This window comes from Macrotis lagotis, chromosome 5 (genome assembly GCF_037893015.1).
Source record: "Macrotis lagotis isolate mMagLag1 chromosome 5, bilby.v1.9.chrom.fasta, whole genome shotgun sequence".
Lineage (NCBI taxonomy): Eukaryota > Metazoa > Chordata > Mammalia > Peramelemorphia > Peramelidae > Macrotis > Macrotis lagotis.
In genome coordinates this window covers 249395834-249410447 of record NC_133662.1, presented here as the reverse complement: position 1 = coordinate 249410447, position 14614 = coordinate 249395834, and the positions used below count along the sequence as shown (strand labels likewise).

At 41.1% G+C, this 14614-nt stretch overlaps 1 protein-coding gene across 5 annotated transcripts in view; it reads left to right on the top strand.

Moving 5' to 3' along the window:
• AUTS2 (activator of transcription and developmental regulator AUTS2) overlaps positions 1 to 14614 on the top strand; it is a 1198592-nt gene that overhangs the window by 923477 nt on the left and 260501 nt on the right. The window lies entirely within an intron of this gene.

Sequence of the window (14614 nt, the reverse complement as noted above, 5' to 3'; positions counted from 1 at the left end):
ATCTATGCAAACCCTATTAAAGTTAAACCATGCTTTTCAGGGGAAATGAGGACTTTTCATCCCACGCCTCTCCATTTTCCTGAAAGATCCCAGTGACTGATGCAAACTGGAATAATCAGGATTGTTACTAATGCAGCATATTTGGGTTGGGAGATATCATACTTAGCCCTTCAAAAATAGCCCATGAATCATCCACTCTTGGTGAGGAAGGTATAATGGGACCCTCTCCTGGAAGCAGAAATCAAATGATGCCCTACTGAGAGTCATTCTCTCTCCTTCAGTGAAACCTCAAGGTTAACTATAAGGTGAAAGCAATGCAGGGGAATTGGTGGGGATCCTGGAGAAAGGGAGCTGGGATTAGAGTAAGAGGTGTAGGAGAATGTAAATATTTCAAAAGGCTGATAAACCTAATCTGCATGATAAGATAAGGCTTCTGGCCTGCCTGGGCTGGCAGGCTTGGGAATACACCTACCCAAACATCACACCTGGTTTTTGTTCTCCCCACAAGTAAAACCTTTGATGCTTAGAACAATAATGGCTTATAAGCATTTAATAGCAGGGGAGGGGAGGGTTTTAAATCATTCCAGCCAGGCCTGAGATGATAAGCTTGTTAGCTATAGATAGAACATCTGACTCCCCGGTCATTGTTACCTTTTATGTGGTTGTCCCATTTCTTCATAGTACCCTGCTTTGTGGGGTTCAAACAAATCAGCTGGCCTTCCAAGTTGGCCGCCTCTCTTTTGTAGGTTCCCTGATCCCTGCCCAGAACATAGGAATTTTCCTACCACAATTATTCTTAGAATTATGGTGGAGGCATCTAGGTGGTCCAGTGAAGAGAACCAGAAGGTAGTAAGACCTGGATTCAAATCCTGTTTCACATTTCTGGGTGAACCTAGAAAGATCTAATCTCTCTCAGCCTCCATTTCCTCATTGGTAAAATGGGCTGGTAGTTCCTCAAATCAAATAAGGTAATAGGTATAAAGCACTTTGCAAACCTTAATATGGGTTACATAAATACTTTTGTGGCGTGATAGGAGCTGCATTCAATTTAGAGGAAATTCCACTTCTGGTCTTGCATGGCCATATTCACATCACCTAACTTTGAGGCCTCAGTTCTTTTGATTTGTGCATCTCTTTTAGCACCCATTCCTTGAGAACTGGAATCCCAATTGACTAATTTTGGTATCTCACTTGGCACCATCCATTTCATAGTGTGGACACTTGATTCAAAATTACATTTTTGATAGAATGTAAGCTTCCTGAGGGCAGGGACTCTGATTCTTGTTTTTATTTACCCAGCACCTACTAGCCCAAAGACTGGCCTCTAGTAAGTAATGAGTGAATACTTGTTGATAGATTGATTGCATGATGCAGACTTGATCATGGGGGTTACACAGTGATGGCTTAAGAGAATTCATTATATTAGAATGAGTGCCATCCCGGTCCATAGGGTCTTTGAGGATGATTTTTATCTACTTTTTTTCTGTTTGCACTGTTGTCAAGTCATGGTCTATCCTGTTTCCCTGATTCTGTTTATGGTCTTCTGCTTTCTTTTTCCTCATTATTTCTTTTTTTCTTTTTTGAGAGAAAATTGTACATTTTATTCATGAATCCTGCAGGATACGGGTACCTCATCTTCCTCATCATTTCTTATGGTATAGTAGTGCTCATTATTTTTTCTGTCCCACCATTCCTCAGCTCAGAGACATATAGAGATGCCTCTGTACATCCTGCCTTAGAAGGATTGATCATAAGTGTCACTCAGCCCTTTTCAGTTCTCTTCCAGCATCAATAGCCAATTGGAAAACAATCTTATTCTTCTCCATCTAATAAGTATTTATCAAACCCACATTCTTCATCTGGCAATGTACTAAGTTCTTGGGAAACATAGCCAAAAAATGATATAGCAGGCCCTGTTCACAAGAGGCTTCCAGTCACATTCACAGTGGAGTGACCGATAGCCTTAAGATTTGGAGTCAAGCCCATGGGGCCATCACTGACTGGCCCCATGATCTGATGGTTCAATTCACCTCCTGGGGGATCAGTTCTTCATCCATAAAATAAGAACATTGAGGTATCTTAGCGATCTTTCATCTCTAGATCTAGGTTCTCTGATGACTCAAAATCCTGACTGAGATGCTTCTATCTGTGCAATCTTGGGCTGGTCATTTTTGCTCCTGGAGCCTCGGTTTCCTTTGATGTAAAATGATACATTCAGACTAGACACTGTAGAAGTGGAAGGAGGAGAGAGGATAATAACTCCCATATTGCTCAACTCCCAGTATAATTATGAAGAAAATTCTTCATAGACTTCCAGAGTACCTTGGAAATAGAAGGCAAAGCAGCCAGAGCAGGCATTCTGGACTTGGAATCTGAAGTCCTGGATTCAAGTCCTTTATTTCTGTATAACTTAAGACAACTCACTTAACTTCCATGGGCCTCAGTTTCCTTATTTCCAAAATGAAGGGATTAGATTAGTTCTATGACTCTTGGTGACTTCTAGATCTTAGTTATTATGCAAGACTTGAGTCTTTTTTAGGGGTGACCTCTCCCTATCATCTTTGATTTCTCCTTGGACTTCTAGCTCTTCATTTTGGGGTTCCCATTTTCTTTGGTGAGGGGCAGGGTAGCAGGCTTTCCCCAAAGAAGGCAAAGAAGGCAATCTGGAGCCTCCTCTCAAGCCATTTGGGAATGGTGGACCCCTGCTTGCCAGCATCCTGGTTCCATCTGGTTTCAACAACAGCTCCCAACTGGGTTCTCCAGAAAAGCATGAGTGGAATCCACCATTCTTGTACAGAGCATGCTCTCTGGCAGGTTGCAATGCCCACTGCCAGTGGAACACTCTACTTGTTTCCAAACTAAATAGTTTGCAATGAGTATGTAATGACTTGCTCTCTTTTTTCTTTTTCTTTTTCCCCATTGGAAATAGATTGCAAACAAGTCATTTCCTGCTTCCATTTCAAACAAATTTTGTTCCAATTATTTTCCTTTTTATTTTTTGACTGTAAAGTTAAATGGTCGATTCTGCCCATCCCTAACTGAGCTGATACACAATTTCTTTTGATTAGGTTTTTCTGTAGCCAAACATCAGGCCCCAGAGACAGAATGTACAGCAGTAGGAGAGGGGCAGTAATTTTTATAGCTACACCCGGCCTTGTCAGCTTTCACTCTGGTGCCCACCGAGTAGGAATAAAACACCCCAGACAAAATGAATACTGTCTGCCTGTCCTACAGGGGGTTGGCATGGGGATGAGGAGATTCTCCTCACATCTATGTAGGGCATTCACTCAGCCACCAATTCAGCCTGACCACCCACCAAGGCTCCCTCCTCCCTCCCCACTATTCTTTAATTATTAGTTTTCCATGTTGTGGATGTTTTGATTTGAAGAAAAAAAATTGGTTCCTAATCTTATTTTTCTTGGTTTTATTGGGCCCTGGAAAAGAAACAGTCTTAGAGGAAGGGAAACTCTAAAGACTCTTCCTTCCACCTAACCTTTTACCTACACTGGAAAAAAAGCTTCAACTTCAAATCCCAGCCATGTTTCTTATTCTCTCTCAAAGTCAAAAACAGTCTCCTTGGAAATTTCCTCATTTTTTAGACCAGGTGCTGGAAATACAAATAAAAATACACCTAAATACACCTAAAAACAACTCATACCCTCCAGAAGCTTACATTCTTTGAGAGAAAATGATTGTTTTAGAAGATGGCTTTGGTCCTTTTTTAAGTTTACAAGTCTATGACATCACACAAGTTAATGAAATGAATAGTAAAATGAAACATCACACTGCCCTTCCTTGGTTTTCTTCACAAATGGGATGGGGAGGTAGATTTTCAAAAATTTTGTTTTCTCTCCTCTTTGATGCCTTTGCATCAAATATGCAGTCAGGCAAAATGAATTCATACTTTTTCCTCCCAACAAAGTCTGTCTTGTTTTGTACCCCAAGTTCATCACCTCTCTGTTACAGAAGAGTGATATCCTTCAGCTCTGTCTCTTGAAGTCTGGGTTGGTCAGAGTTCTTAAGGCTTTACGAGTTTTACCTTATTCTCCTGGTTCTTCTCGTTTCACTCGGCTCCTCCAAAACTTCCCAATTTTTTCTGAAACCAGCCTTCTCATCATTTCTTATTGCACATAGCATTCTGTTACATTTATGTGCCATAACTTGATTAACCCTTTCTCAATGAGTAGGTATGCACCCCCCTACACACACAAACACACACAGTCCTTTCTACCAGAATGTCAATAATTCATTGAGTCCCAATAGAAAGAGAAAGTCAACCCAAGGAGCCCAGAAATATCTTCCTTCCCCTTCCCACCATCCCCTTTGCCTTGAAGAAGGCTGCTTGTATCTGTCCATATGTCTGTAGGCCAGAAACAGTCTTTGATGTCTTTGGGTTGAGATTGAAGCCCATGAATGGTATTCTTGTTGGGGGGTGTCTCTTTTTCTACTGTGATGGCAGCCTCTGGTGTCACCTTGGATTGCCCAGTCCATCTCTCTTTGCAGCTTTCCCATTCACCACAGGGCCCTAGTCCAAGTTGAATGAGCCTCCCATCTTGCCTTGATTCTTGCCGTGGAACCAACATGGCAGTCACCTTATTTTGGTCCTATAGTAACATCATGAGTTAATAATGAGCAGCATCATGCCACAGATATTTCCATCTCTTTTTGACAGAGGAAAGATCTGAGGCCCAGGAAATGGTCCAGGGCTTCAACTAGTGACTGGTGAGGGTCAAAAACCCCAGACAGGAGGTACAAAATTAAGCCCATATTTTCTGTCAAAGTCGTTTTTGCCTTACTTGAAGTGGGGAAGAAGACAACAGCCTATGCAGACATTTTCTAGGAGTTCCTCATTCAGAATCATGTAGAGGAAAGGACACAGGATTTGGCATCAGGGACCCTGGGTCTGAATCTTGTCTGTCTTCATGGTCACTCATTCCCAGGTGACCTGGCTAACCTGCCCAGATCTCAGTTTCCTCATCAAAAAAGGAGAGGATTCACATGTTGGTAACATGGCAGCTGTTCCTCTGTTTTCTCAGGGGAAGGCAAAGGGAAGGAGGTAATAAAGGACAAAAGTAAAACAAAAGAATTGTTTTGAAATAAATAAAACAAGGAGGTTGTATTCAGTGGTCTCTGGGGTCTCTTTAAGCTCTAGATCAATGAGCCTGCCTCAGTTTCCTTATTTAAAAAAATGAAAGAAATGGACCAGGTGGTCTCTAAACATATGAGCACCCACATCCACACATGCACATACATACATAATGCATACACATGTGGGTATGTATACATGAATAGATCCATGTCCATGTATGCACATGAGTAACTAGATGTTCACAGAGCCACATTCTCACATGGTAGGCCACAGCATGTGTTGCCTGTATGGAGTGTGTTTACATACATGTGCCCCCACCCATCCATAGGCACACACACATGTAGGCTTATGTAGGCATATATTTTGTTGGGTTCTTTCAGTCATGGCTGATGCTTTCTGACCCCTTTTGGGGTTTTCTTGGCAGAGATATTGGAGTGGTTTGGCATTTCCTTCTGAACTTCATTTTATAGATGAGGAAACTGAGGCAAACCAGGTTGGAGTGATTTGCCCAAGGTCACACAGCTAGGAAGCATCCTGAGGCCAGACTTGAACTCAGGTCCCCCTGATTCCAGGCCCAAGGCTCTATGCTATCTCATGTATCCACAGACATGTGTGTGCATGCATTGTAGAGACACACGGAGGTATAAACAGGCATGCCTCCACATGTGTGTCTGTCCAGGTATTGTACAATCCACACATGTGTTTACACTGATGTGTGTATATGTTATCTATTTTATGTGCACACTTATTTTTAAAGAACTTCAAAGAATCATTCCATTTTTGAGAAGTCAGCCTGCCTTAGGCAGGCCCTCAACCCCGGGCCCCTCCACCCTTATGGCCCGGGGCTGGGGACAAAAAGGGAAGTATTCTTTCACCCCCACCCCAGGGCTTGGCTTGGGAGTGGCCAGCCTGGGTTTTATTCAGTCTGAGCTAGAGGAAAAGGAATCCAAAGAGCCTTGGGATCCTGGCTTCCTCCCCAAGCCCTGCCTGCCTCTGGCTCCCTGTGTGGCCTGGCACAGGGCACCGGCTTCCTTCAGGAAGCCTCCGTGGTGGATTTGCCACCCCGGCGTCCTCATTCCTTCCCAAAGGGATGTGGAGAGTATGTCCAAGAGATCCGACGTGGAGGACAGCTGGGGGGCGGGGGTAGCATCTCTAGACACAGCCGAGCAGACCCCTGTTCTCTCTCCTTGGCGGTCTCTCTATCTCAGCAAAACCTCAGGAGAGCTCTGCCCAGCCTTCCACCAACTGTCTTATGGCATTGAACCCATTCTTTACCTACCTGAGCGGAATTTCCAACTTATTGTAGAGATGCATCAAAAAGGCAGGAGATGGGACAGGAAAGATGTGCAGATTTCAAAAGGGGAAAAAAAAGTTTGAAATATCAAGATTCTCTATGGAATGCTTCAGAGCTGACGCACTTGAATTTCATCTTCCAATGCCTTTGTGTTTTATTAGTCAATCAACAAATGGAGGTTCTAGTCCACCGAACACTCATTTGTTTCCTAATATGGCTGAGGCATTGTGTAGTTGCTGAAGCTGCACAGGCAGAAATGAAGCATCCCTGCCTGTCTCATCACTCCCTGATCCCTCCCTTGCTGATACACCTTATATTCTTCTGGGAAATAAGAGGAATTTAATAGATGTATGGATCTGTGTATGTATGGATAGATAGATAGATAGATATGGATAAATAGATATGGATAGATAGATAGACAGACAGAAACAGAGAGGAAGATGGAGCAAGCATAGATAGACAGAGATGGAAGGATGGATGGATGGATGGATGGATGGATGGATGGATGGATGGATAGACAGATATGTAGGAAACATTTTACAACCAAATTGGTACTGATTTGAGACTTAAAGGATCTGAGTTCAAATCTTGCCCAGATCAAACCTTGCCTTTATCACTTATCTTTCTGATCTTAGTTACATCTTTTACCTTCCCTAGGGCTCAGACACTTCAACTTTAAAATGAAGGGGTTGTATTTGATGGCTTCACAATCCTTGAGCTATGATTATAAGTCTTTCAGCCTCTTTGTACCTCAGTTTCTTCAAGTGTATAAATGAAGAGTGTGGCCTCGTTGGCCTCTGAAGTCCAACCCAACCCCAGTTCTGTGATGCTGAGATCCTGTGATTTTTTTTTTTCTGTAGGGAGCCACCAGATCTCATCGAGTGGCTGCTACATGCTCAGCTCTGTTCAAGAAACATTCCTGGTCACTTGTACTGAGTCTAACCAGCTTCCCCTCCTGAAGGGTGGTTTACTCCATCCTCACTTATGGCTTTATTTCCAACCCAGGTAGAGGAATGAACCACTGTCCCATCTCTAGATTTATCTATTATTTAGATAGATTATTTCTGAGTAAATAGTCACCGCTCTGAGTAATCCATGCAATCTAAAAGTCCCAGAATGTGCAGCTCGTAGCTCAGAAAGAGTCTGCACCTTCCTTCCTGTATCCTCCACCAGAAAATCCCAAGAACGGGGATGACACACCATGTCTCAAGGTGAGCCATTCCCCTTTTGGACTATCTGGGCCACCTGAATGCAGAGCCTTTGGAGTCTTTGATGACTTTGAATGGAAGCTACAGAATTAACATGCATTAGATGGTTGTCAGAGAGGGAGGGGAGGAGTGTAACACAGTCCTCCGTGGGGGGAGAGAGAGTGTATGCATCCTTTGGACTGAAGCAACATCTCCAAAAGACTCCAAATGAGATTTGGGACTTAGACAAGATTTGGCGTGATTTGCTAATTACCCAAGTTACTATTAACTGATTAACACAGGGATCCTGAGTGCCTGTTGCTTTCTGCTATCTTCTTGTTGCCATGAGGCTTGACATCTGTCACCTGTTCACTCGGAGGCATTTTTAATTAACCCAAATTACGCATGCCTCTTTTTTTTTTTGCTTCTGGATTTGGTGCCTGAGTTTTCTTTTAAAAAATTAATAATCACCTGAAGACAATTGGCTACCACATCATCAGACATGAAATCCCTGCAAATTCATTTGTTGCTAAGGAGTAGTTAGTATGGAGAACTAGACTGGAAAATGGTACCCAAGGCTGCTAGTGGGTGTCCTTCCTCATAATAAATAATTGAAAACTAGAATAAATATCTTAGGAACTTCCAGCACCTTTCTAGCCTGAATTGAAGTTCTCAGCTCCTTAGTGATATAACTGGATATCTCAGGACCCAAGGAGGCTTATAGAATCACAGATAAGTGAGCTGAAAGATTCCTTAGATGCCACCTAACTCATTTTATAGGTAAGGAAACTGAGGCCAAGGGAGGTTATGTGATTAAGCGTAGAGTGACTCATGCAAAGTCATATAGGAAAAGGGGAGTGATATGGTTGAGCAGCTGAAGAAATTAAAACCAGGGACTTTATTTTCTTTTCACCAAATTAGCCTGTTTAGATATCTGAAGCAGAGGCTTCATTTTGATAATGTCATTTAAAGGATAATTTTGGCTATAGTCCCTTAAAAGATTGAATAACTAAAGGGCTTACCTGGAGACCTTCAGGGACTGTTAACAATAGTCTTACTGACATCTTGTTCTCTACCCCATCTTATTCTACCAATACATAAACCCAATCTTCAACGCCATATAGTTCAATCCTTCCATTTTATAGATGAGAAAACTGAAAGTAAGTTAAAGGACATCATTGAATCATGTATATAGAGCCCAAAGGGACCTTAGAGACTATCTCATCCTGTCTTCTCACTTTATACTTAAGGAAAAGAGGCACAAGGTTATCAAGTGACATATCCTAGGTCAACTGGAGAGTAAGTAGCCAAGTCAGGATTCGAATATGGGCTCTCTCTGATCTCCAAGCCAACACTTTTTTCTTCTGTCTACCCCACTAGGTACATGTAAGGTCAGAATGTTGGGCCTGAACAAGAACTCACAGATATAAACTCTTCAGCATCCTGGGGGTCTCACCCTTATGCTTGCAAATGGCCAGACCCTCTGTCTCTCTTTATAGAAAGTGGATCCTTTATAGTAAATACAAGCATGAGACATGAACCACTCAACCACAGGAGGTTATTAACTTCTCCAGACAGTAGGGTACCATTTGGTGAATGGCATCATCAGGAACTCTGAATGGGTCGCTTGTGTCAGGGAATAGTTAGCCCAATTCACCTTCATGGATGAGCAGGTTATTCTGAGGAAACTATTTGCTTGAGTTCAACCAGGTACAATAATGATTGCAATGGTTGGCTCTTGGGTGACTTCCCCAGTGAATGCCCTTTGGCCTTCTCTGAGTTTCTGCCCTCACTCCAGAAAAAGATGGTGCCTCATGTGGTCTTTCTCATTGACATAGTTGATTCTAAGGTCAAATAGCCACCTTTCCTTGCCATCAGAGACACCAGGACTATTGGAATATTCATGAGATTTTAATCTCAACCAGTCAATAAGCATTTATCAAACCTTTTCTCCATACTATATTCTGGAGCTAAAAGACCAACAAGTGAAACATTTCCTGCCCTCAAGGACCTTATAGTCTCTTTAGGAGTTGCCTTAGATCACTTGTTTTTTTTTTTTAAATAGACTTGTGCTTTAGGTAGGGCTTGGGCTATAGGATCTCTATATTTCCCCTTTTAACTCTTAAGAATTTATAATTTTCGGGGACAGCTAGGTGGCACAGTGGATAGAGCACTGGCCCTGGAGTCAGGAGTACCAGAGTTCAAATCTGGCCTCAGACACTTAATAATTACCTAGCCATGTGGCCTTGGCCAAGCCACTTAACCCCATTGCCTTGAAAAAAATCTAAAAAAAAAAGAATTTATAATTTTGTAATGGAAATCTGCTGAGCCAGACCTAGACTTTGAATATTAGGTGATTAACAAACACTAGCAGCCAATGATTTAGACCCAAAAGGGGTCTTACCCAACGCCTCTTTTTCCAGAAGAAGAAACTTCAACTGAATGTGTTTGACTAGCTAGCTCAAGAAGGGATAGAGAGTACAACAATTTGGTTAAAATGTCAGTTATATTAAGGTAAATGGTGAGCTGATTGGTAATATTTAATCAAAGACATTAAGACAGAGGGATACTTGATCAGACTTAATAGTTGATTGATTATGGACATGAGTGAGAAGAAAGAATGAAAGATTATTTTGAGGTTTTGAGACTGAGTGATGGGAAAGTTGGTGCCACTATGGATAACAATAAATAAATTAAGGGGAAAAAGAGATTTGGTGGGAGAAAGTTTTAAAAGTTTTGAACATGTTGAGTATCAGGTATATATGAATGAATGAATGAATGAATGAATGATTGAATGAATGAATGAATGATGAACTGAATGTATAAACAAGATAATACAGCAGGAAGTTGAAAATGTGGAACTGGACCAGTAAAGAAAGATGGATTATGGAGGTCTTCAGAAGTGAATCAGTTGCATGGATGTGATGAAGCCTTGGGAATGACAGAGGTCACCAAGGGAGAGAGCTGAGGAAGATAAAAGAACAGGACAAAACTTCAACTATGTCAATATATCAGGAGCTGAAAAAAGCAAAAAAAAAAACAACCCAGCACTTTCCAAATATATTCTTAAATGCTAAAAATCAGAACTTGGCTTATTATTTTTGTTTGATTGTCCTGACTTAGGAAAATGAGGGAGAAAGTGTTTCTGATGCATATTACACTTGAAAATAGAGGCAGCTAGGTGGCACAGTGGATGGAGCACCAGCGCAGAGTCAGGAGGACCTGAGTTCAAATTTAGCTTCAGACACTTAATAATTGCTAGCTGTATGACCTTGGGCAAGTAAATCTTAACCCTGTTGCCATAAATAAAAAAAAAATTAAAAACCCTTAAAAATAGTTCATATAGATGTCTTTTTTTCAGAGAATTCATTCTTAATCACTTACAAGCATAGACCTGAATATTGTCATAAATATTTTGGAGAAAGGAGACTCTACATATGTTATTTCGTTGTCATAGGAAGTCCCCATTGAAGGAACCCCTTCTCCCAATCCAGTTAACAATTAGTCTAAAATTTACTGTGCTAGAAATTTGCCTTGGGGTTACGTATCTGGCATATCTGAATGTATCAAGATGTATCTGAAACTTAAATGTTAAGTTTAACAACTCTAACTAAACTTAAAATTTAAGTCTATTCCTTAGACCACACACCTCTATAGTAATAATAACAAGTAAGAGTGGTGGTCGTGGTTTGCAGGAACAGCAATCTCTCTTAAGCCTTTTAACAACATTGAGACACATTCTACGCACCACTTTCCCTAATTCATAGCTGAGGCAATGGAGGCCAGCTCATGTACTTCTGACTTCGTGTCCAGTAATCTACCTATTGTAATGCTAGATTTTTTATATTTGTGTGTGAGATACGTCCATAAATACATATATAAATTTTATATTTATAAATATAAATGTATAATACAAATATAAAATAAATATTTGATTATATTATTGATATACTTATATGTAGAAAGATTTCCTTCTAAAATTATTTTTCAAAAAATAAAATCAATTTCTTTCAGAAAAAATTATTTGGGCACTTAAAAATTCAAGTTTTAGTTTAGTTACCTAGTAAATGCATTGACATGGGACTGCTGCTCCCTTTCCTTGAAATTGCTGATCAGTAAAGCATTTCTTTATTTTTTGCGATATGACCAAATGAAAGGGGAACTAGTGAAGTACAATACAAAAAGCTGTGATTGTACCATAAGTCCTGGGTTCAAGTTCTACCTCTGTCACATATTAGTTGAATGACCTTGACCAGATCCTTGGTTTGGTATTTAAAAGGGGACCAGAGGGACTTAGTGGTCTCTGGCTTTGCTCCCAGCCCAAGATCTATGATCTTATGAATGTTTTTATGAATGGACTATGGGAACTGTTGTTATTGGGGCAAAAAATTATTTCAAAATGGGGCATTTAAAAAATTTCTAGTATGAACCTTAATCTCATTTATTTTTTGTTGTTGTGTTTCTTGCAAGATGGTGAGATTAAGTGACTTATCCAAGATAACACAGCTAAGTGTCTGAGGCCAGACTTGAACTCAGGTCCTCCTGACTCCAGGGCCAGTGCTCTCTCCACTGCATCACCTAACTGCTCCCCTTGATCTCATTTAAAAAGCAGTTCCAGTGGAGCCTTGGGAGACTATGGGATGTTTTTTTTGATATTTTTGGTTTTAAAAAAAAACCCACCAACTTGCTTTCAAGCATTATTAAGGTTTTTTTTCCCACCCAGAAGTGAAGAAAGCCATCTGTGAGGACCTGTTGGCGTGTTTGTTTTCTCCAATAAAATGCAAAACACTTCTTTCCTGTTAGTGGATGATGCCATATGTCAGCGCCCATAACAGAATCAGTGCATTTATTAATGAACCAGGCCAGGATCCAGAGAGATTTAAGAAGCCGAACTGAGGCTCCAGGGTGGTAGCCAGGAAGACTTTGGGTTCCATGAGGCTGCAGGGCTTGGAGAGTAGGAGCTTTGGTTTTCCTTGACATGGTGGGCTTGGCAGAAACCAGGCGGAAGTGGCAGCGAAGCAGCCTTTGGATGGGGTGGGGGTAACTGACACACACTTATAAATTTCTCCATGCATATACACACACACATCCATGCATATGCACATGCATATATGTACACACTTGCATGCATCACACATTCATACCTGTATACATAGACCTCCATAGACACCTGCCCCAGCACATATGCACAAATACTCACACACTTAGGGGTCATCCATCCTTCCTGACTAACCCCACAACTGATTGAGATCCTAACTTCATAGGAGATTAAGTTTACATTGGATGGTTATAATTTTCCAGCAAGGGTTCCATTTTGTGAGGTAATAAAGCAACAGGTCTTGGGAACAAGCAAAGACCTGCAGAGCAGAAGTTTGGTTGGGCCTCCCATCCAACCCAAACCTCTACCCATCAGATCAGAACTATGGAGCTGGAGGCCATCTAGTCTAGTTCCAGAATTTTCAAGAAAGGAAACTGAGGGCCTGTGGTAACTTGCTCAAGGTCACACAGGTACTATCATAGTTCTAGAGCTATGAGGGACTCCAGAGGTCATCTAATCCAACCTAATTCAGTCTAGTTTATAGTTGAGGAAACTGAGGTTTGGTGGTATTATTTGCCCAAGGTCATATCTAGAGCTGGAAGGGACTGTCATAAAGACCAACCTTCATATTTTACAAATGAGGTCCCAGGAGATAAGTGACTTGCCCAAAGTCACACAGGTCTTTAGTATCTAGGAAGATTTTAAAGTTGGTCCTAAGACTCTGAAACCATCGAATCTCTTTCTATTGGATTCTCTCTCTCTCTCTCTCTCTCTCTCTCTCTCTCTCTCTCTCTCTCTCTCTATTCCAGCAACCCTTGTCTCTCCTTGCATCATCTTGTCTTTCTTTCCCATTAAGCAAACTCACTCCTAACTCAACTCTTTGCTTTACTGCACATCCAAATGCTTCTCTGTTTCCTTCCCATTCACTTCTATGGTGACTGCTCTGAATCAATCAACCACCATTTATTTAATGCTTTCTATGGGCCAGGCACCAAGAATAATACAAAGACAAAAATGGAACTCGGCTGGCCAGGGAAATCACATTTTATCCGAGAAAGGACCATGTACTCCAAAGGTGCCATTATTTTGCCAGGTTAGCTTGACTTCATTTTCCAAACCATGAATCTGTCAATCACGAAGCATATATTAAATTATGACTGTTTTTCCAGGCACTCTGGAAAGCACTGGAGATTCAAAGGAAAAGCAGAAGCAGTCCCTGCCCTCAAGAAACTTATTCTCTAAGCATCAAAAGCTTCATATGTATAGACAATGTACTGGAGTAGATGGAGAGTTAAGATCCCTAATATGGGATCCCTAATCTTTGAGACCTTATAGTCTAATTTGAGGGATGAGTAGTTGTGAAGAGCCAAAAGGGTCAGATGATTATAAGATTGAATAATTTGTGAAGGCCTGCATGATGCCTTTTCTGGTCCATTCTTCCCCAGACTCTCTTATATTTACTTTCTGAGTACATATTGAAATAATTCTTGTCTCTCCCAATACAGTATAAGCTCTGCAAGGATAAGGACTGTTTGTTTTTATGTCTTTGTATCTCCAGGACCTAGGCCATAGAAGACACTAGTCAGCAGATGCCTTTTAAATGATTTTTAATTCACTGATGAATGAATTTAACCATCTTAATAAAATTAAATAATTGATCATGCAGGTTAAGAGAGGGGAGGAAGTTCATTAACCAGCCAGGGTCATCAAGAAGATGGTGATGTTTTAGATGGGTTTTCAAAAGTGCTTAGAAATTGAGGAAGGAGGGAATGGCATCCCCAGTCATAGGGGTTAAAGAACAAGGCAGGAGGAGCTTTGTTTGAGGTACAGTTGTCTAACTTGGTCCCATCCATCTTTAAGCAAACATAAAGTGCCTCACTGGGGACATAGACACAAAGAATGAGAGAATCTCTACTCTTGAGTAGCTTATGTTCTATGGGGAGGAATCATTGATTGATATTAGTCAGTTGGAGGACTTTGGGGGATGATCAGAAAGAAGCATGGAC